Source organism: Dendropsophus ebraccatus, chromosome 14 (assembly GCF_027789765.1).
Source record: "Dendropsophus ebraccatus isolate aDenEbr1 chromosome 14, aDenEbr1.pat, whole genome shotgun sequence".
NCBI classification, from domain to species: domain Eukaryota; kingdom Metazoa; phylum Chordata; class Amphibia; order Anura; family Hylidae; genus Dendropsophus; species Dendropsophus ebraccatus.
In genome coordinates, this window is record NC_091467.1 from 56,968,286 (window position 1) to 56,991,683 (window position 23,398).

Sequence of the window (23,398 nt, forward strand, 5' to 3'; positions counted from 1 at the left end):
GGGGTAGCCAAGCACTGTACTGATGTATAATACTAGTCTGGGGGATTACGGGAGGTAGCCCAGCACTGTGCTGATGTATAATACTAGTCTGTGGGATTACTGGGGGTAGCCAAGCACTGTACTGATGTATAATACTAGTCTGGGGGATTACGGGAGGTAGCCAAGCACTGTACTGATGTATAATACTAGTCTATGGTATTACTGGGGGTAGCCAAGCACTGTACTGATGTATAATACTAGTCTGTGGGATTACTGGGGGTAGCCAAGCACTGTACTGATGTATAATACTAGTCTGTGGGATTACTGGGGGTAGCCGGGTCCGGGCCCCCGGCTGATGCGCGGCTGCCGGGGGAGTCCCATCCTATCCCCGGCAGCGCCGCGCATCAGTGAACTCCCTGTCCCGCCTGGGGCCCTGACTTCCGGCACAGGAAGCACACGTCAGAGACGCTTCCTGTGCCGGAAGTCCCAGCCCGGGTGCATAGGGAGTTCACTGATGCGCGGCGCTGCCGGGGATAGGACGGGACATCCCCGGCAGCCGCGTATGAGCCGGGGGGGTCCGGACGAGCCTGAAGAAGGAGAGGATCGCCGGGGGAGCGGGTTGTTAGGTGAATTTGTGTGTTTTTATTTTTAATTCTGCCTAGCATAGAGGAAAGAGGGGGGGGCATCTATAAGGGGGGAGAGGGTGGCATCTATAAGGGATGGAAGAGGGGGGCATCTATAAGGGGGGGGAGAAGAGGGTGCCATCTTCAAGGGGGGGGGGCATCTATAAGGGGGAGAGGGGGCCATCTATAAGGGGAGGGGGGAGAGGGGGGCATCTATAAGGGGAGGGGGGCATCTATAAGGGGGGGGAGAAGAGGGTGCCATCTTCAAGGGGGGGGGCATCTATAAGGGAGAGAGGGGGCCATCTATAAGGGGATGGGGAAGAGGGGGGCATCTATATGGGATGGGGAAGAGGGGACCATATATAATGGGGGGGGAGAGGGGGCCATCTATAAGGGGAGGGGGGAGAGGGGGGCATCTATATGGGATGGGGAAGAGGGGACCATATATAATGGGGGGGGGAGAGGGGGCCATCTATAAGGGGAGGGGGGAGAGGGGGCCATCTATAAGGGGGGGGCAACATGCAGTGGGGGCCATCTTTAGGGGGGGAGAAGAGGGGGCCATCTATAAGTGGTGGGGAAGAGAGGGGGCCATCTATGAGGGGGGGCAACATGCAGTGGGGGCCATCTATATATACTATAAGAGGGGTCACATAGTGTCAGGACTACCCACTAGATGAGGGTGTAAAGGGGCCATTACAGATGTGCAGTGTGTAAAGAGATGAGGATGGTGCCAGAGTGAGGAGTCTAATATGTCTGTCTGGCAGATTCTGTGGATTCGTGGCTCGGAGAAGTTCTCATAACGGCCCAGGACAGATGGAGAAGTAGAAAATGAAAAGGAAAGAACTCCGATCAGAGAAGACGTCCCCTGTGAGTCACCTGATATAACTGCACTGTAATTTATATGGTGTACACAGCCTGTGTGGAGCTGTGTCCACCCCTATATGACTGGATGAGGGGATATTGATCTGTATACAGTGGATCTTATTCAGTAGCAGCAGTGGTGTTATTATGTGCTGGTATTAGTATGTGGCGGTGTTAGTCAGTATGTGGTGGTAATATTTGTTACTTGTTATCCGGTACTGTGTTTTATTGGTCTTAGTATACTGGATTTGGTCAGTAACAATATGGTGGTGATGGTATTGATTGTGGTGTGGCGGTAATATTTCCCCCTTGTATACTTGTATTATTGGTCTCAGTATACAGGATTTTTATTCAGTAACAGTATGGTGGTAATATGTATGGTGATAATATTTTCTCTTCCTATATGCTGGTGTTATTGGTTATATCTGTCTTGCGGTACACACACACACACACATTATATATATATATATATATATATATATATATATATACACACACATACACCTACCAGTAGCATCACTTGGTCGTGAAAGGGGGGGGGGGCAAGTTGACCTCTCGCACCAGGGCCCAGGAGACATAAGCTACGCCCCTGTCTGTGAGATTACTGGAGGTAGCCAAGCACTGTGCTGATGTATACTACCACTGTATAGGATTACTGGGGGTAGCCGAACGCCCTGCAGTATAACCTGGCATCACATTATACCCAGTCCCGTTCCTACAGAACATTGCATACGAGTAGTCACAGCCCAATCCCAGCAGAACATCGCATAGCAGTAATCACAGCCCCCTATTCCTGCAGAACATTGCATAAGTGACAGCCCCACTATCCCTGCAGTATAACCTGGCATCACATTACCCCCAGCCTCCTGTCCCTGCAGAACATTGCATAGCAGTAGTCACAGCCCCCCTGTCCCTGCAGAACATCGCATAGCAGTAGTCACAGCCCCCTGTCCCTGCAGAACGCCTAGCAGTAGTCACAGCCCCCTGTCCCTGCAGAACATCGCCTAGCAGTAGTCACAGCCCCCTGTCCCTGCAGAACATTGCATAGCAGTGGTCACAGCCCCCTGTCCCTGCAGAACATTGCATAGCAGTAGTCACAGCCCCATGTCCCTGCAGAACATCGCCTAGCAGTAGTCAGAGCCCCCTGTCCCTGCAGAACATCGCCTAGCAGTAGTCAGAGCCCCCTGTCCCTGCAGAACATCGCATAGCAGTAGTCACAGCCCCCTGTCCCTGCAGAACATTGCATAGCAGTAGTCACAGCCCCACTATCCCTGCAGTATAACCTGGCATCACATTACCCCCAGCCCCCTGTCCCTGCAGAACATCGCATAGCAGTAGTCACAGCCCCCTGTCCCTGCAGAACATCGCATAGCAGTAGTCACAGCCCCCTGTCCCTGCAGAACATCGCATAGCAGTAGTCACAGCCCCCTGTCCCTGCAGAACATCGCATAGCAGTAGTCACAGCCCCCTGTCCCTGCAGAACATCGCATAGCAGTAGTCACAGCCCCCTGTCCCTGCAGAACATCGCATAGCAGTAGTCACAGACCCCTGTCCCTGCAGAACATCGCATAGCAGTAGTCACAGCCCCCTGTCCCTGCAGAACATCGCATAGCAGTAGTCACAGCCCCCTGTCCCTGCAGAACATCGCCTAGCAGTAGTCAGAGCCCCCTGTCCCTGCAGAACATCGCATAGCAGTAGTCAGAGCCCCCTGTCCCTGCAGAACATCGCATAGCAGTAGTCACAGCCCCCTGTCCCTGCAGAACATTGCATAGCAGTAGTCACAGCCCCACTATCCCTGCAGTATAACCTGGCATCACATTACCCCCAGCCCCCTGTCCCTGCAGAACATCGCATAGCAGTAGTCACAGCCCCCTGTCCCTGCAGAACATCGCATAGCAGTAGTCACAGCCCCCTGTCCCTGCAGAACATCGCATAGCAGTAGTCACAGCCCCCTGTCCCTGCAGAACATCGCATAGCAGTAGTCACAGCCCCCTGTCCCTGCAGAACATTGCATAGCAGTAGTCACAGCCCCCTGTCCCTGCAGAACATTGCATAGCAGTAGTCACAGCCCCCTGTTCCTGCAGAACATTGCATAGCAGTAGTCACAGACCCCTGTCCCTGCAGAACATTGCATTAGAGCACAGCCAGAGAGCGGTCACCTCCTGTGGATCTTATTGCACAGAAACCTTGGTTTAAAAAAAAAAATGTTAACAGCCCAAGAACAAACCCTAATCCTCCTCCTTCACCACCAACAACAAGTGCAGCCTGAGCGGCTCCTGTGCTGACAGGAAGCCCGGGAACACAGCACACCGAGTGTAGCTCCGCCCACACAAGAGGCGGGTCACATGGTCATGACGTCATGGAAGGTCCTTTACCCCCACCTGGAAGTAGGAACTTCCTCTGTCTCATGGCGACGCCGGCAGGAGCACGGTATGTGGTGTGTGGGGGGTAATCCGGTGCCATCCGCGGCTGCCGTGGCTTGTCAGGCTCTCTGTGCCCGGCTCTAAGCTCTGCAGTGACTCGGGTGCACGGAGCGTGTTCTATTTCTAGAGTTACCCGCACGCACGTGGGCTGTATGTGCCCCATAGCTGCACCCCAGCTATGGGGCACATACTGGCTGCACCCCAGACATTGGCGGATAGCTGGAGGTGTAAGCAGCAGGCTCAGGCTGAAGCAGTGTTTGTATGTATTGTGGTCCTATTTATGTATTGTCCCCCCCTCCCCAGAGCTTCCCAGATGGTACAGTCCACCACTCTCTAACCTGCAAAACTACAATTCCCGTCATGCCTGATGCTGAAGTTTTGGCTGTTCAGGCAGAAAGGTAATTCTAGTTGTGCTACAGTTGACTGGTCTCCCACCCCTGGCGTATAGGGACGGCCGTGCGCCCCCCCCTGGCGTATAGGGACGGCCGTGCGCCGCCCCCCTGGCGTATAGGGACGGCCGTGCGCCCCCCCCCCCCCCCTGGCGTATAGGGACGGCTGTGCGCCCCCCTGGCGTATAGGGACGGCCGTGCGCCCCATCTATGGTCTGTGTTGTATTCCCCATTACCTCTGTATAACCTGTGTTGTCCATTACAGATGTCAGCCTCGGGGGCGCTGGATCCGGGGTGACCCTACTTGGTAAGTTACAGTATAATCCTTATGCTGCTCATAAGGTTGGGGCAGAAAGGTAACGTTAGACGGTTGAAGTCTCATCGATTATAGTCTGGCCGTGTTCTTATACAGAACCTGAAGCCTTCAGCAGAACTGACCGATATATATGGGGGGTCTCCTGGCATACAACAGTGTTGGCAACACACACCCTATAGTGTGGGAGCTCTAACCCTTACACCATGGAGAACAATCACTTATAATGGGATTACTTTTTAAAGGGAACCTGTCACCCGGCATTGCGGCGCATGCGCTCCACAGATGAGTCCAACACCCATAGAGAATGACGGCTCCATCTCATCTCTGCTGATTAGCATACAGTGCGCACTCTCCTTCCGGTGCCAATATCTCCGACCAGGTCCAGGGACTTGTAGCAAAGGGTAAGTATCCAGGGCTCCACCGGAGGGTCAGGCGGGCTCTGCACCGCAGTGACGGGTTCCCTTTAAGTTTTAGTGGCCATGCATGGCAAATATACCCCATGAATTTAGACAAGTAGAGTGGTCGGGCTATAAGATAAGTCTTAAGCATGTTGGGCATATCCCAGAGTTACATCTCAACGTAAGTGCAGGTTGAGTTCATCCCCAAGGTATATGATATATCTAACCTACCCAGTAGCTGCAGATATATCTCATACCGCACACTCATATTACTATGCACTTTCATATTGCTGTGTCTAAGGGGGTATTTTTATGCGGCTGCCCATCTGTGTCACTACAGGAGGGGGGAAATTTCACCTGATTCTGAGCTCCCATCATCATGAATGATGATGCCAGGAGCTCCCCATTGAAAAGTGTGAATGACCCCAAGCATGCTATATAGACCTATCTTATGTTCGCGTTATCACGCATGCTCACGAAGCCTAGGACATGGAAGTCTATCTTGCATCCCGGATGTATGGTGTATATGGGTTTATAGTACATTGATTGGGTCACATCTAAACAGTGATATAAAGATCGTAGTGTTTTAGCCTATGGCCACATTAGTTGACATTTAATTGCCTAAATATTGTTTGTAACGGTGCAGGGGTTAAATGGTCAGGTCTCCTTATATGTAACAGCAGGGTTAATGGAGATGTGATGCTGCTGGACACATGGGCAATGGCAGCCTGTTAGAGTATAGAAGGACTGTGTGCTCCCACAGGAGGAGGGGTATATGCTTACACATGGGCAGTAGAGCTCAGGCATGCTGTGGCAGCCATCTTGGCTAGTTCACATGGTCATCTCCATGCTTTTCAAGGTACAGTCCTGTATACATATATACAAAAGTTCCAGCGGACCTTCACATCTATCTTTCCTACATATCATCAATTATTCAGTAACTGTCCGAGACAATTATTAGTGCACTTGCAGCAAGCACTACCCGTCCTGTATACTTGCTGTGTGTGTGTCTCTCAATAGCAGCCTCATGGTGGTTGGGTCAATGTTTTTTTACATGATTTACTGACCATAGCAGAAAAGCCGATGATGCTTTGTTATCCCTGTCTGAAACAATGAGGGAATCTGTACATACTGAGGCTTTTCTTCATAGTTTCCACTTTAAGGGTGGGTTCACACTGAGGAATTCTGGAGGAATTGTAGAGGAAAGTTTTCTGCTTGAAATTCCTCGAATATTCAGCTCTGGCAGAATTTGAGCGGAATGTAAGCGGAATTCGAGCAGAATTTCAAACAGAATTAAAGCCCCATTGACTCCTATAGGATTCCTCTAGTGGAATCCGCCCAAAGAATTGACATGTCAATTCTTCAGGCGGAAAGCAGATCCGCGGCGGAATTTTCAGCGCGGAAATTCTGCTGTGTGAACAAATAAGCGGAAAGCCCATTAAAGCCAATGTGCATTCACAATGTTCATTCTTTACGGGCGGATTCCGCGCGCATTTTGATGTGAAATCCGCGAGAATTCCTCAGTGTGAACCCACCAACAGGATATGTAGTCTGACACTCATGACTTTTGCAGGTTCCTGCCGTACATTATGGGATAACATCGGTGCAACTTCGACATCAAAGGATTTTATCTAAGGTAAGAGATTTCTTTAAAGATGTTTTGCCACCAGGATCCCTCAGGATGGGGGATAAGTGTACGATTGTTGGGTCCCGGTGGTCAGTCCCCTGCAGTCATACACAGACCATGAAGTCCTGTTACCTTCTATTACTATTGCAATGATGAGATTAACCTATAAATAGCTGGAATTACCGGCAGACTGTAGGTGGTGAGACGGGTCTCTCTGAGCGCTCTGTAAATGGGAGGCCTAATGTTGTGGATGTGATAGTGGACTCATTGTGCTCTTTGTTCTTCCACAGATGGGCGCACTTGTTTGGAAGGAGACGGGAGGTGATCACGTGACTGCCGTGGTAAATTCTTGTTACCTTATATAAATGATCAGCCCTACTAGACCCCAAGTACGTGGCACTGTTAGAGATGTTGTAAGAAGCTGTGATGTGGAGTCATTGCCAGCTATGGGACCTTAATTTACCTCCAAATGCATCATTGTCTGGGTCCCAAGGGCTGCACTACTGTTCATCACGTGGGTCTGTATAATCTAAGCATCAGTTCTCCCCACTGCATACTGCTGTATTCTGAGACATGGCCTCCTGTTGCACAAGCATAATGTAAGTCTGAGGCACTAGGACCCAGCGGGAAGCTTGTCCTATAAAGTATAGTTATATGCAGTGGGAGACCCTGACAATTTACCTTTTGAGAAATGACAATGGTGTACAGGTCTCTCATGCAGACAAATCTATAACCTCCCTGGTATAGACCTGCAGTCCGGTCTGTTGCACACTGATGATACTAACCTTAAAATAGCTGGAATTACCGTCAGATTGTCGGTGGTGAGAGAGGTTTATCTGAGTGCATTACAGAAGGGAACCAGCCGCTGGTGGTTTACTGTACCAAAAAGTAGAGATGGTTCCTGTGTAAGACCCACAAGAACTTTGCGGCTGGGGTGTATTATACAGAGGAGGAACCCCAATATTCTACATGTCACCTATTCACATTTGTAACTGCAATTTTTTCTTGTTTTAGGCCTGACCCTATGGACTGCTGCAGGGTAAGTCTATTAACATTACAGCTTTCTCTGATAAAGCTGTCCAGGCATGATGGGAGTTGTAGTTTTTCAACAGCTGGAGAGCCGCAGTTTGACACCCATGGTCTATAGCAATCCACTAAAGGGATTATCTAGCGTTAGAAAAACATGGCCACTTTCTTCCAGAGACAACTTAACTCTTATTCAGTTCAGTAGTGGATTGCCATTAAACTCCATTCACTTCAATTGAACTGGGTTGTAAAACCTGCACCCAAACTGGAGACAAGAAGAAAGTTGCCATGTTTATCTAACGGTGGATAACCCCTTTAATAAAACAATTGGCTGTTGTCTTTCTGGTTGGTGACATAGGATGATACCAGGATTATAGGAAGTGCCGTCCGATGCGATAACTGACGATGTATTCCTGTTCTGATTGTCACTTTTATGACTTATAATGTACCATGCCTTCTGCTGCCTTTTTTTAATATCTGATTTATTTATTTTTCTTTAGATGCTCCAATACCTTGTAAACCAGATGCTGTTCAGGTGCAGTCAGTGTAGGTGGCCAGGTAAGCATTACTGTGTGTTCTGTGCAGTAGGTGTAGAGCCTGTGATGTTTGTTATCCCTGTCTGACATGTTATACATGGAGACACATTGTATGACTGAGGCCTCTACACTTACATCAGTGCTCTGTAGCATTTGTAAATATTGCTTGAAGGGATTGTCCAGGATTGTAAGACTCCCCAAGGGCAAATGTAGCACTGTGGTTGGATTCGCTTTTCTAATTTTGGACATTCCTTTGAGTTTCTGGCAAAGTAAATTTTTCCTTTCCCCCTGAGCGAGAGGTGAACATGTTGAACAAGGAGTTGGCTATTTTATAGTAAAATAGTTTAGTGTGTAGTATGTCAGTGTCTTCACTGTTCCTCTATAGAGCTTTGTTATCCCTGACTGAAACAATGAGGGAATCTGTGTATACTAAGACTTTTACTTCATGGTTTCCACTTTAAGGATATGTAACCTTCTATTGCAATATGTTACCTTTTATATACTATTGCAATGATGAGATTAACCTATAAATAGCTGGAATTACCGGCAGACTGTAGGTGGTGAGATGGGTCTCGCTGAGCGCTCTGTAGATGGGAGGCCTAATGTTGTGGATGTGATAGATAGTGGACTCATTGTGCTCTTTATTCTTCCACAGATGGGCGCACTGGTTTGGAAGGAGGCAGATGAGATTACTGGCAAGGTAAATTGTTTCCTTACATAAAATCTCAGTCCTGCTTTTCCACTGGACCTATACCGGCACCAAATTTCTTATAGATTTGCATTAAAGAAATGAGTTGTTTCTGTCCGGTCTGTTGCACACTGATGATACTAACCTTTAAAATAGCTGGAATTACCGTCAGATTGTCGGTGGTGAGAGAGGTTTATCTGAGTGCATTACAGAAGGGAACCTATTGGAAAGGAGGGGTATTCTAAACCACCAGCATCTTTATTCATTTAGTGTGTTAAAGCTGCCTGCAATTACTCTACCTGCACTTGGTGGCCACCTCTCCAGTGGCTGTGTGCATTCGCACATCCGTAGATTTTGATGACCTACGGACGGTAAATGCATGCAATGGATTGTTTCCCCACCCAGCGTGATGTGTCTATACCATGCCAGCAGGGGGAAACCCCTTGAATCACCACGGGACTGAGTGAAATGGCCGCGGAGATTCAGAGTGTTTCCCCGCTGCCGGCATTATATTGACACCACAAGCTGGGTGGGGAAACAATCTATTGCATGCATTTACCATCCGTAGGTCAAAAAAATCTACGAATGTTTGAATGCAATCTTAGTAATCGAAAGTCAGTATACTGTGTTTACTACTCATGCACAATAAAACCATGTACTGTATATGGTCTGATTCATTGGTGCAGTGCGTTTGTACCCGAAGCCTGTGGGGTTTGGTGTCAGAGCTGCCTGCATTATTTTTGACGATGAACGCTGCTGAGAGACACTAAAGCCAAGCTGACTAAGGACATGCTGGAGGCTTACTGTGCTAAAAGATAGAGATGGTTTCTGTGTTTCATGTAAAGCTGAGGTGTATTATACAAAGTTGCATCCCAGATATTCTACAGGGCACCTATTCAGATTTGTAACCAACTTTTAATTTGTTGTAGGTCTGACCCTATGGACCCCTGCACGGTGAGTATATTACCCTTAAAGCTTTCACTGACTAAGCATTAAAATAACCTTTCATTAGGTGTTTGACATACCGCGTGTCGGTACTGGGTCCCACACTGAGCTGTGTAGATTCTTTACATTTTTTAACTGTAAACTTGCACCACCTTGTAGTAAGCCAAACTGGTCAGTGATTCTGGGTGCAGTACTTGGCTGAATTTCTCTGCTCCTCTTATTATTTAGTGGTAGTCAGGACCTTGACCCCACCAATTAATTACTGACACATTTGTTATGGTTTAGATGCAGCCAGATAGTCGCCTCACTTTTGGTAGATGCAGCTGCGGTTATCATTTGGCTGCTCAGTTTTATGTAGTGGTAATATCATCTAGAAATTGTCTATAGCAATCCACATAAAGGAGTTGTCCAGCGTTAGAAAAACATGGCCACTTTCTTCCAGAGACAACATGACTCTTGTCTCCAGTTCAGGTGCGGTTTTCCATTATGTTCCATTCACTTCAAGTTGCAAAACCTGCTCCCAAACTGGAGACAAGAGTGGTGCTGTCTCTGGAAGAAAGTTGCCATGTTTATCTAACGGTGGATAACCCCCTTTAATAAAATAATTGGCCGTGGTCTTTCTGGTTGGTGACGCAGGATGAAACCAGGATTATAGGAAGTGCCGTCAGATGCGATAACTGATGATGTATTCCTGTTCTGATTGTCACTTTCATGACTATAATGCATTGTGCCTTCTGCTGCCTTTTTTTTTTTTTACATCTGTTTTCTTTTTTTCCCCTTTAGATTCTGATACCCTGTAAACCAGATGCCGTTCAGGTGGTCAGTGTGTAGGTAAGCATTACTGTGTGTTCTGTGCAGTAGGTGTAGAGCCTGTGATGTTTGTTATCCCTGTCTGACATGTTATACATGGAGACACATTGTATGACTGAGGCCTCTACACTTACATCAGTGCTCTGTAGCATTTGTAAATCTTGGTTTGAAGGGATTGTCCAGGATTTAAAGACTCATAAGGGCAAATGTAGCATTGTGGTTGGATTCTCTTTAATTCTGTACAATCCTTTGAGTTTCTGGCATCAGAATTTCCCTAAATAAAAAATGAACGTGCTAATGTACTTCACAGTGAATCTCACATAGAAAATTGGTTTCAAACTGCTCAGTCATACTGTAAAGTCCATGTGTGGTGTTTGTGTAAGCTGATCCGTCTCAGGTGGAGAGCTTCATCTGGTTAGACGAATCTCACCTGCTGATATGTCCCCATTATACATGGGGCACAGAGGATGAAGGTAAGTGTCTTAGTCATCCTCTGCAGAATTTTCATGCAGTTTGTACTTTAATCTCTTGTCTTGTAAGACGATTTGGCGCGGGGGGCAGTTGTCCCGTCCCCAGCGCAACAAATCTTGCTTGCCTAGAGATTAAACTACAGACTGCAGGGAAACAGCGTAGAGGCTGACTGTAACAAACTTGTGTTCCATGTATAATAGGGACATTAGCAGGTGAGATTCTTTTAACCCACTGATTTCCCATTTGTTGGTTTTGCCGTAAGGCTGTGTTGCAGATACATGGTTTATTGTAACGTTTTTATGTTTAAATTTTTCACCGTATATTAACACTAGCTTCCACCATGGGTAGTAATAGTTTCCTGGTACTGTAAGTAGTAGAGAACTCTTCAGCATTCTCCTCCTCGGTGTGAACAAGCCTAAGCCTACAAACACTTAGCTCTGGTTGTGTTCAAGTGCAGCAGTTCTGATTGTCGGATTACTATTGTGCTAAAGGGTAAATAGAAACCCTGTAGACTTTAGCAACACCAGCCATCCAAATACATATGGGGTGGTCTCTGACTGTCAGAGGAGATAGATCAGAGTTCAATGTCCTGACCATTTTATTCTTAACGCTCCCATAAACTTTATACAGAAGTGTGCCGAATCAGGAGACCTAATGTTGTGGACTCATTGTGCTCTTTATTCTTCCACAGATGGGTGCATTGGTTTGGAAGGAGGCGGAGGAGATCACGTGACTGGCAAGGTAAATTCTTGTTGACTCATGTAAAATGATCACAGTCCTGTTTGACCACTAAGCTCCTGGCATATGGCAAAGATGGTATCTGAAGCTGCAATAGGGAGTCACCGCCTGCTAAATTTACCTCCCCATGTATCATTGTATGGATTCCAAGAGCTGCACTACTGTTAATCATAGTTCATCACTTGGATCTTGGTCACTCCATTAAAGTGTGTTTTAATAGTACTTCTATGTAAGTCTATAGTACTGATGTCAAACTCTGGCCCTCCAGCTGTTACAAAACTACAATTCGCATCATACCTGGACAGTCAGTGATGAAAATTGGTTTTGCAACAGCTGGAGGGCCTGAGTTTGACACCCCTGGTCTATGGCATTGGGTCTTATGCTGGAGACGCAGCAGGAAACTTTTTTTATAAGGCGGTATTAAATGCGGTGGGAGAGAGCGAGCACTCAATTCAAGCACTAAATTCAAAATAGGTTCACGTTAGAGAAATGAAGATCCTGTGCAGGTTTCTCACTCTCATGCAGTCATATCTGTGACCTTCCTTGTATACAACTGCAGTCCAGTCTGTTGCACACTGATGATACTAACCTTAAAATAGCTGGAATTACCGTCAGATTGTCGGTGGTGAGAGAGGTTTATCTGAGTGCATTATAGAAGGGAACCAGCCACTGGTGGTTTACTGTACTGAAAATTAGATCTGGTTCCCATGTAAGACCCACAGGAACATTGCGATAGTAACAGATCATATACTGCTAGGGTGGATTATACAGAGGAGGAACCCCAATATTCTACAGATACACTTTTGGATTTATAACCTTTTTTTTTTTTTTTTTTTTGTTTCTAGGTCTGACCCTATGGGCTGCTGCAGGGTAAGTTTATTAACCTTACAACTATCACTTGCTTCCCTTAGACATTGTACACTGTTATGGGGCATGAAAACCTGTGGTCCATTTAGTAAACAGTCACCACGTAGTTTAAGTAAATGCAAACACGGTAACCTGCAGTTATCATAATGTACTGGCAATATCTAGTAGAGATGCCACTGACGTGGGAAGCAAATCTTACACATAATTGCTATGGGCTATTTCACAGCCTAGCCAAGTTCCTCCTTTGTGACACAGGATGAAACCAGGATTATAGGAAGTGCCGTCAGATGCGATAACTGACGATGGATTCCTGTTCTGATTGTCACTTTCTTGACTGACTTTCTTGTGTTGACTTCTATCCTGAAGATGCTTTTGACTTTTTAATTTTTAATTTTTTTAATTTTTATAGATGCAGCGATACCTGTCAGCCAGATGACTATCAGATGCAGTCAGTGTGTAGATGGCCAGGTAAGCATTACTGTATGTTCTGTGCAGTAGGTGTAGAGCCTATGATGTTTGTTATCCCTGTCTGACATGTTATACATGGAGACACATTGTATGACTGAGGCCTCTACACGTATCTTCTCTCTTCGCTTCTCTGTAGTATTGTCCAGGATTTGAAGACACCCGAGGGGAAGATGGGAGTGCTGCGGTGCTCATGTCTAATCCTGGACAATCCATTATACTTCTGCATTAGGCAATTTTCCAGATGTAACCTGACCATGCTGATATACTTCACAGTGAAATTGTGACATGGGAGATCCGTTCCAAAGTGCTCACCATGTTCCGTAGATCTCTAGCACAGGGTATCAAGATTACGTTGCATTTACCCATGTATTTAATGCTGCATGAAACTTTCCAGCTAAATCCTATTCAGATCCCTTACATGCACTGTAGGTTTGGTTTTATTACTGCGCATGGTGAGGCTGATGCCAAACTTGCAATCGGAGGCGCAGAGCTGTCATCGGCATGGCACAGGTGGTCTGCCCTAAGACTAACAGCACAGGTGCCACAAGCTGAAGCCGTGGCATGTTTGCAGGATATTAATAGGACTGGGAGCTGAATGCTGAGTCCCATCTATCACTGAAGGAGAGGCGTTTCAGCCGGAGGGCACTTTAGACCCTGGGCCACACCTCTTTGACTCTCTAACCCAGGAGTGGGGTATATGCAGCCTTTCAGCTGTTGCAAAACTTCAGTTCTTATGCATGCATGAACAACCAAAGCATGGTGGGAATTGTAGTTTAGCTGGATGGGCTGCACATTCTCCATCCCTGCTTTAACCCAGTAAACTGAAACGGCTAAATGCAGTGTAATATCGGTATCTTTCTTGCAACCCGTGTAACACTAGTGTTGTAAAGCACCAATAAATTGAATCTGACATGGAAACCCTGTTCCAAACTGCAGTTGGACTTTAGTCCATGTATGTTTCTATGTAAACTGAGGGGTCAAAGGAAGCTCCTCACCCAGGTCAGGTGTCAGATGTAAGGGGTCAGGCTGTCTGACTCTGTTCATCATTACCTAAGCCGGCCCAATGTAGCAGCGCAGTAGTATTGGTTCTGCTAGGCGCTAAGCGTCTGGACATAAAGGCTTCTGACAGGTTAGTGATCGTTGACCTTTAAGCATTACGCAAGGCTAATGAGTTCTAGTGTTTGCCATAGATTTTTTGCAGCTATACTTGCTAACCATTCATAGGTCTATCTCACGATAATTCTGCCTGTCTAATATCAGACTTTCTTCCTAGGTGAGAGTGTCGCAGTGGTTGTCACTGGTGTAGCTTCACTTCCAAGCTTCCATGAAGATGAAGAAAGATGTGAAGTCACTTGTAAAGATCGCTAGTTGTCTTTCCTTATGTGCAAATCTGTGTAATGTACATGAGTGCATTAAAAGTATGAAACAAAGTCTGTTGCGTCTGTGTGGTTTCTCGGAGTGCCTGCATGTAACTTCACTCCACTCGTAAGTTATTATCCGAGATGGACAAAGGGGAGGAGGTGCAGCATTGGTGAACAGAACTAAGCTACCAGGGTTTGGTAGCTAAAACAGAAGCCCAGATAGAACTACACAATAAGGGGCCATTCACATGTCCCATGCACGGTCCATATATACTAGGGGTGTCAAACTCACGGCCCTCCATCTGTTTCAAAACTAGAATTCCCATCATGCCTGAACAGTTAGCTTTGGCTGTCCAGGCATCATGGGAATTGTAGTTTTGCAACAGTTGGGGGGCTGCGCGTTTGATACCTGTGGCATTTATGGAAGATGTACAAAGGTTTGGAATCTCTGAACTTCCAGCATCCATTATGCACCAGGAGCTCTGAATCAGTTAAAATCTTTGCGCTACTGGGCTGACACAGTACACTGTGTAAGTCATCTAAGATGCCTCAACAAGCATTCATTTCATTGCCTTTGCAATGCATTGAATTGATAAATCGCCAGTCAGATAGTAGTCCATCCATCACAGAATGTATAAACAGATCAGTTACGCAGCCGTGCCGTCCTGCAGCTATTGGACATTGCATACGAGCAGGATTGCCCAGGTGTGGTGATCATAACTGCCACTTGCCCACTCTAGTCTTTAAAGGTATAACTTATGCTGCGTTCATGCGGAACCATAATTCGCCCAATCCAACGATAAACTATTTCGAAGTAACAATGTGTTTTTTTTTTTTGTTTTTTTTTTATAATCTGCGTTTAGACTGAACGATATATCGTCTGGAAAAATCGTTATTGCAATCGTTTTAAGATCTCTTAAGCCCGTCTCACACATGAGGTGAATCGGTGAAAGACTGTTTTACACGAAGCGATCTGAGAATTTTTAGCGAACGACCAACGACTATTTGAGAACATGTTGAAAAGTCACACTGAACAATTTCTAGCTCTTCATTTGATCGTTCGCTGTGTTTACACGAGCAGATTATCGCTCAAATACGATCGTTATCGCAAATATTTGAACAATAATTGTTCAGTGTAAACGCAGCATTACAATATTCTATTACATTTCTTCAACATACACGTAGCCACCACTAGGGGGCATTAACTGCCTATGGATAGAAACAGTATACAATGGGTGAAGATTTCGCTAGATTAAAACAAAACTGTTAATTTGTTACAAATTGCTGCAGTAAGAGTTACAGCAGTACATGGAGGTTTGAAGGAGCGCAGCAGATCTCTTGCATTGTACTGTTCATTGTTGTGTAGTTAATATGCAGTGAGTTTGCTATACTGACTGCTGGAAGCATAACTAAATACCTACTCTCAAAGGGTTATATAGTAAACTTAGAGAGAGGTTATAGATGGGTAGAACTGGCCTGTTTCGGTGATGAAGGCTCCAGAGGATGTCCTTTGGGCCTATGCCATCGATCCTAGCTAAGAAGCAGTGACACATTCGCTCCATAGCTCATTTATGCACACAGTGATGTTACAGGTCATGGCATTGAGAATATATGCAGTGAAGTTGGTCATGAGGTTTCAATCATGCCAGCTGCCAAGGTGTGCGCTACAGGTGCATTGGACTGTTTGACCTAAGTATGAAAATACATACAGGTCTCTATCCCTCAATCTTCATCCAGGGCAGTATGGTGCTACAGCATGTGATTTAATTTTTATAGCCGCTGGTAATGCATAGAGCAATAAAATAATTAAAAAGCATATTCATTTATGCACAGAGAGGGATAAATCCATGCTGGGATTACATACTAAAAGAGTGAAATCACCAGGTGCTGATGTAGGTGAGTATTAAGTTTTAGTTGACAGTAAATGTAACTATGAACCTGTGTCGGGGAGCTGTTACAGGGCAAATAAGACTATTGGGTGCATCAATAGGGCAAAGATGGACCTGACAAAACAATAGTAACACCAATACAGAGGTGGATTCTTTACTGCAAGAGCCGTGATCCTATGGAACGCTAACCAGAGGACATGGTCATAGAGAACTCAAAGGGAGATATATCAAACATGGTGTAAAGTGAAACTGGCTCAGTTGCCCCTAGCAACCAATCAGATTCCACTTTTCATTCCTCAGACACTTTGGAAAATGAAAGGTGGAATCTGGTTGCTAGGGGCAACTGAGCCAGTTTCACTTTACACCATGTTTGATAAATCCCCCCCCCCAAAAAAAAAAAAAAAGCCTGGATACATTTCTGGAGTGTAGTAGAAATACAGGTTATAGGCCCTAGATTCTGGAGAAGGGTCAGTGATCCAGTGATTTATTCTGATCCCCAGATTTGAATTCAGGAGGGATTATTTCTAAGACGAGTAAAGTTGTCTGTATCATGTGGGGTTTCTGTCCTCCTGTGTATCACGACTAAGGGTGCATTCATACGTACAGGATCACAGCGGATTTCACACTGCAAGTTCAGCTGCGTTCCTGTGTCCTGTCATTCTGTATGGGTTTACATACTCGCAGCAGATTTTTCATTCCACTGCAAGTATGTAAAGCCCCGCCCCCTCTTAACCCACTGCTGCCTGGCCAATACTTTACTTGTCTGTGCTCTGGCCTGCTTCTGTGGACATCAGTGAACCACAGAAGCAGGCTGGAGCCCAGATGGGTAAAGCATTCGCCAAGCAGCGGTGGGTTAAGGGGGGGCTTTACATACTCGCAGCAGTATGAATCATCCGCTGTGAGTATGTAAACCCATAAAGAATGACAGTATTAGGAATCACATCAGATTTGGCTGCGGAACTCCGCTGCGATCTGGTACGTATGAACTCATCTTAAACGTAATAGTCTGTTTTTTTCAGCCTTGCAAACTATGTCACCATACTGAGCTATGCTCTTTTCATACTGGCCTCCATTGCTGCCAAACCCAAGGTGATTCCCTTTTGAACAGAACACAACCACAATTTTACAGATAGGAATAGACCGAAGAAATGAGGATGAGATTGGTGGAAAATATGGAAATATTAAATAGAGAAGTATGGGAATAGTGGCTAATTGTGTCAAGTGATTGGAGCCAGTGGGCTACAGGCCTCTATCATGAGCTGCTGAAAGATCAGGGAGACTATAAAGTGAATGGGGCATAGTAATACTGGCTGCACTGTATCTGATAGAGAAGGATATTGTGGAAGCAGAGATCATACTCTGACATGGACAAATGTGCAATTAGAAAGCGCATGAAAGACGAGGTTTGCAATGGACAGCACAGGACAAAGGGCCAGACAAGGTTGCTTTGGTGGCAAGTACTTGGATTTCTGCAAGCATTACTCAGATGAATGGGACGGTTGTTATACTTTCTGTTTACTGATCCACTATGACTATTGGTACCACCAAAAATAAGACAAATTTTTCCCCAAAAGACACCCCATCTGATAATAAAATGCTAGGGTGTGCCATCACTTTATGATGAGTAGGGGGCAAACCTCTGAGTATCAAGAGCACAGGGATAGATAGATCATGTATAATGCATCATCTTTGGCATGACACTTGTTTATTCAAAGCCTGCGCACCTCATATACTTTATTACTCAGTGCCTTAGGGCTGAGCCTGATCAGCTTCTGTAGTTATGACACTGGAGGCCTCAGTGAGTCATAGGGAGGGAGGGAGAATTCTCTTTCTGTTCTTCACTATAGATGCTGCTGTCACATTGACCGCAGCCTCTATAGGGTTAACTGCCGGAATTTGAGCACAACTCGAGTCCCAGCAGTTGCGGCTTTCCGCATAAGGACATACCAGCACTTCCATTTTTACCCCCCATTCCCCTTTGTAGATTTGCTTTGGTAGAAAAAAATGTAAATGTCAATTCCTATGAAATACAGCAAAAGAAAGCAAACAAAACAATACAAGTTGGTTCTTTTGTATCTCAGATGTAAACATTTTTAGATATGCTTTGTCAGCAGACCTGTAAATATCAATGTCTATGAAGTACGATACAGTTACGGTTTATGGTTACTGGTGGCTCTTCCTCTTCTCTGAGGAATATGTGCTGTAGTGAAACACGTCAGAGGCTTGGATAACTTAATATATGGTGTACTTATCTATTCACTACAATTTACAGTGCTCCTATTGTTTGTCAAAGTTGACATATGACAAAATTGTGATTCCACAGCTACATTGAGGAAATACATACAGGGCCAAATGGTAGATGAATGCTATGATCTAAGATATATCTTTTCCCCTGGGGCAACAGTACTGGTTCATCAGAGGAACAGGAGCATCAATGCAGTAGGTACAGGAAATTGGAGGTGAGTTCACACGGAGTAAAACGGGCGGAATTCCGCTAGCCTCCGTGTCATACTGGCAGTCAATGGGAGGCTCGCACGCCTCCTCCCTCCGCGCGGAAGAATAGTTTTACTCTGTGTGAACTGGCCCTATGTCCCTTTTTTTTTTCTTTACTCCACCCCTAGCCCTAAGGAAAATTTAATTTTATTTTCCAGACAACCCCTTCAAAATCAAACACCTAATTACACAAGAGGAGGATTTTGCACCTACTGATATTTAGACAATTTTTTACGGCCACATGGTCCTTCCTTTCTAATCTTACTTTGCCTAATTTACACAACACAACAAGAATTCTTGCATTGTAAGATATCAGGACATGTTTAGCGGGGTTATCCATGCACTTTCCAAAAACAGAACCCCAGTGTAAGCTGGCTTCTCTACAGAATAGAATAAACTTTACAATACAGATATTTGGGAGAGATTTATTACACACACGGTGTAAAGTGAAACTGGCTCAGTCGCCCCTAGCAACCAATCAGATTCCACCTTTCATTCCTCACAGACTCTTTGGAAAATGAAAGATGGAATCTGATTGGTTGCTAGGGGAAACTGAGCCAGCGGTCCAGGCCAGTAATTGGCTGAGCGGCTTGTCAGCTGACACAGGTCGCCCTAACGCTGGAGGAGCGCGTGTGACCCGGGAAGAAGCAGGAGAAGAGGAGCCCTGCACCATGAATAGGTATGTATACCAGTTAAGCAAGAGCTGCAAGGACATTGGTAATGATGTCCTTGCAGCCCTTGTTTAACGATAATCGGGGCCGTGGAATAGGCCCAGTAAACGAGCGCCGATCTAGCAGATCTGCGCTCGTTTATCGGGTCCTGTCGGCCCGTGGAATACCACCCAAAGGCAGGGTGTAATAGTTTACCTGATATACACCCACCTTTGTATATATTCCCTTTTTTTGTGTTACACACAAGCCATTTATTTGCATATTGGTTACACTGTATATATAGAACACGACTGCTCATCAAATAAATATCTTTATTACACTGCATACTCCAGTGTTGAGTCTACCACTTATTCTACACATATACATTTTTGTAATGTATGAATAAAAGAAAACTAAAGGCACTATTCCACGGGCCGACTGTTAGCGCTCGTTTGCTCCTCATTCCTTGTTTTCTGCCGAAGCTATTCCACACAGCGGAGCGGCAGCGAGCGGGTGAGTGCGGGAGGGGCTGCGGGGGGGGGGGGGGCGCGGTGGCTGCATAGCATATAGCAGCGTCTGCTGCCGCCACTCCTATTCCACATAGCGACGGCAGCAGAACACTGCTGAAACATGTTGAAAAACAAACGACTGCAATGATCAGCCGACATGAACGATGTCGGCTGATCGTTGCCTTCTATTGTACAGAACGACTATCGGCCGTAACGGACGATATTGGCCGAATACAGCCGATAATCTTTCTGTGGAATAGGGCCTTTAGGATAGGCTTTCAATTTCCCAAATATGCAACTTGACTCTTGCAGCCCTATTGAGAAGAGGGGGTGACTGGCTAACGGAATCTTGTAAGTAGACGTAGTACTTGACCAACATCTAATACCAAACATTCCTTTCATCAGTCTTGTGCACCTCCCACCTATGGAATTACCTGCAGCTGTCACCAGTAACCCCCTACTACATACATAGGGAAGACTAGGACCAAAAACAGACAAATATCTCTATGTCCGAGACACTCCCTGCTGTCTACGCTATCGAATTAGTCTATCTTTCAGCAAGTCGAATCTCAAACTATTATTAAACAGTGGAATTTGAGATGACTGAACCGTATAGCATGTTTTACATACATATACATATGCAATATAACTTCAATGAACTGATATCACAAACCTATATTGTGATATATACTGGTTCAGAACAGGACTTATCTGCCATGAGGTGAGATGAGTATCTTGCCATAGGTGGCAGACTACAAAGTCCCTTAGGGGAGACATGTTCCATGGATTGGCCATAAACATACACATCACTAGGTCCATCGACCCCATGACCTACACAGAAATGGAATGGAAGACATTTAGGACTGGGAATGCATTACTTAATAACTCTTTGTACGACTGTTAAAGTGGTAGTCTGCAGAAAAAAATGTTTTTACATGAACTGGGGTCAGAAAGTAAATAGATTTATAAATTACTTCTATTAAAAAAACTCAACTGAACAACATAGAACAACACTGAAATATAGAAGAAGTCTTCCAGTACTTATCAGCTGCTGTATGTCCTGCAGGAAGTGTATTCTTTCCCATCCGACACAGTGCTCTCTGCTGCCACCTCTGTCCATGTCAGGAGCAGTAGCAAATCCCCATAGAAAACCTCTCCTGCTCTGGACAGTTCCTGACACAGACAGAGGTGGCAGCAGATAGCACAGTGTCAGACTGGAAGGAATACACCACTTCCTGTAGGACATACAGCAGCTAATAAGTACTGGAAGAGTTCTAACTTTCTTCTTTGGTGCTTCTTCTTTTCCTAATTTTTAAAACGAAGTAATTTACAAATCTCTATAACGTTTATGCAGTTCATTTAAGAACAATGTTTTCTCCAGAGTACCCCTTTAAATATAGTTATATAGTACACATTTTTGGTACTGCTATGGGCTACAGATTTTCTGTACACTAAGCTTTCTTACTAATGATTTTTAATAAGGATGAGGCACCATTTCAGTTACTCGCCTCAGGCTGCAGAAAAGCCAGAATCGGTTATATCATTTACCAAGTATATTACATGGCTCAATGTTTGTGCAGCCCCTGCTGATAAAAGTGCAAGTGTAAAATAAAAAAACATTATACTTACCTCTGTAGGCTCCCACGGTGTTCTTCCTGTGCTGAGCGTACCCCGCTAACCGCAGTCGTCACTAGCATGTCTTCAGCCATGTGTTGGGAAATGATATATACATCAACGCACCAAGCCTGTATATACCCAAATAGAGATTACCTCACCGATACCCTGGAGTATATTTGGCATTCTTCCCATAAACATATATAATAAAAAAAACGACTTCTCTATATCTCAGCCTCAGCACATAAATCAATATAACAATGATCTCACCCTTCCCACCCACCATCTGACTCACCTCATTTTACATAGAATACAGATAATCATCCCCATCCATAGTGCGACTACTGTTCCTAAACAGAAAAAATCTGTCTCTTCTCCTGAGCCACATTAAAAATAAGCCAAAGGGTAAGCTAAAAGAGAATCATATCGTATAGATGGTCACATTGTTAATACCATCTGATCAGCTGCAAAGTTAAATGGTACATTCACACTACGGAATATATGTGGAGGACATCCAGCGGATTCTGCCGCTTGCCCCTTCAATCTCCAGCGTATTCCGTTGTCCGCCCCAAAAATGGACATATTAATTCTTTGTTCGGACGGCGTAATCTGCCTGAGCATAGAATGGGACGGGTAGAAAGTCAAGCGGGAGCGTGCAGGGGCGAGCGGCAGAATCCGAAGGAAGTTCTCCGCGCTGATTCCATAGAGCGAATCAGGTACAATCAGGTCGAGTACAATCAGGTCCGTCCAAACCCGAGCGTGCGGCATTTGCTTACCAGTGGCTAAAGAAGTTGGATGCAGCCCAGGAAAACATGGACGTAGCCTATGGCTGTATCCCAAGTTTTTCAGGCAACCCTAGGGCTGCATCCACTGGTAATCGAATGCTGCACGCTTGGGTTCGGAATGGAGCCTGCTCAAGATTGGCTCATTTAGTGTAAATAAAGTGTTTTCGCAGTAATGGTGCCATTTTTGTTGCAATTCTGACTAAATCGTTCCAGAGATGCCACTATTTTCCTCAATTATGGCAGAATCGCAGCAAATAAACTAATCACGGCAAATAAACGCCATATTTGAACACAGAGTTCAGAGTAGTAGTAGCCCTCCCTAGGTCCCAACACAAACCTGTTAAAGGAGTAGTCCCTGTAGTGTGGTGTGCAGGATAAGAAAGCTGGGTGACATCAGGGAACGAGTCAGCAAGACGCGGGGCGGCGGTGAGCTCTGCAGTTCCCGGCAGGGGATGTGAACTACAGTTCAGGGGCATCGGTGGCGGCAGGGGGTGCTGGTGATTGGAGTTGCCCTGGCACTACTCCCCCATCATCTGCTCATACTATGAGCAGATGATTGGAGAAGGAGTACAGTGCATACGTGGCGGGGAGGGGGTGGTGATGGGGATGGCCATGGTACTACTCCCCCATCATCTGCTCATACTATGAGCAGATGATGGGAGGAGTAGTACAGTGTATATGTGTCCCCCAGCATCAAACAGGGAGGGAGGTAGTTGGATACACAGGCACCTCTCTCCGTCCCTGCATTTCCCATAATTAATGTACATTAGGAATTTGTCTAACTTTCCATAAGTAATAACATATTAAAAAATACTTTTGGCCCAACTTCTCCTTTAAAAAAAACAACACTTAAAGGAGAAGTCCGGTAAAATTTTTATTAAAGTATTGTATTGTCCCCCAAAAGTTATACAAATTACCAATATGCACTTATT

The 23,398-nt window shown here is 45.4% G+C and overlaps 9 non-coding genes across 9 annotated transcripts; all 9 read left to right on the forward strand.

The window, feature by feature from the left end:
• Positions 1-6,064: 6,064 nt before the first annotated feature.
• On the forward strand, positions 6,065-6,131 carry LOC138773187 (small nucleolar RNA R38). The gene has a single exon (XR_011359899.1). It is a non-coding gene; the product is annotated as a small nucleolar RNA R38 (small nucleolar RNA).
• Positions 6,132-6,763: 632 nt separating this feature from the next.
• Positions 6,764-6,836, forward strand: LOC138773196 (small nucleolar RNA SNORD65). The gene has a single exon (XR_011359907.1). It is a non-coding gene; the product is annotated as a small nucleolar RNA SNORD65 (small nucleolar RNA).
• A 549-nt stretch (positions 6,837-7,385) lies between these two features.
• LOC138773197 (small nucleolar RNA SNORD65) lies at positions 7,386-7,458 on the forward strand. Its single transcript, XR_011359908.1, has one exon. It is a non-coding gene; the product is annotated as a small nucleolar RNA SNORD65 (small nucleolar RNA).
• A 534-nt stretch (positions 7,459-7,992) lies between these two features.
• Positions 7,993-8,066, forward strand: LOC138773189 (small nucleolar RNA SNORD49). The gene has a single exon (XR_011359900.1). It is a non-coding gene; the product is annotated as a small nucleolar RNA SNORD49 (small nucleolar RNA).
• Positions 8,067-8,686: 620 nt separating this feature from the next.
• LOC138773200 (small nucleolar RNA SNORD65) lies at positions 8,687-8,759 on the forward strand. The gene has a single exon (XR_011359911.1). It is a non-coding gene; the product is annotated as a small nucleolar RNA SNORD65 (small nucleolar RNA).
• Positions 8,760-8,995: 236 nt separating this feature from the next.
• LOC138773199 (small nucleolar RNA SNORD65) lies at positions 8,996-9,069 on the forward strand. The gene has a single exon (XR_011359910.1). It is a non-coding gene; the product is annotated as a small nucleolar RNA SNORD65 (small nucleolar RNA).
• A 1,373-nt stretch (positions 9,070-10,442) lies between these two features.
• On the forward strand, positions 10,443-10,513 carry LOC138773191 (small nucleolar RNA SNORD49). Its single transcript, XR_011359902.1, has one exon. It is a non-coding gene; the product is annotated as a small nucleolar RNA SNORD49 (small nucleolar RNA).
• Positions 10,514-12,403: 1,890 nt separating this feature from the next.
• Positions 12,404-12,476, forward strand: LOC138773198 (small nucleolar RNA SNORD65). The gene has a single exon (XR_011359909.1). It is a non-coding gene; the product is annotated as a small nucleolar RNA SNORD65 (small nucleolar RNA).
• Positions 12,477-12,946: 470 nt separating this feature from the next.
• LOC138773190 (small nucleolar RNA SNORD49) lies at positions 12,947-13,018 on the forward strand. The gene has a single exon (XR_011359901.1). It is a non-coding gene; the product is annotated as a small nucleolar RNA SNORD49 (small nucleolar RNA).
• Positions 13,019-23,398: the final 10,380 nt, after the last annotated feature.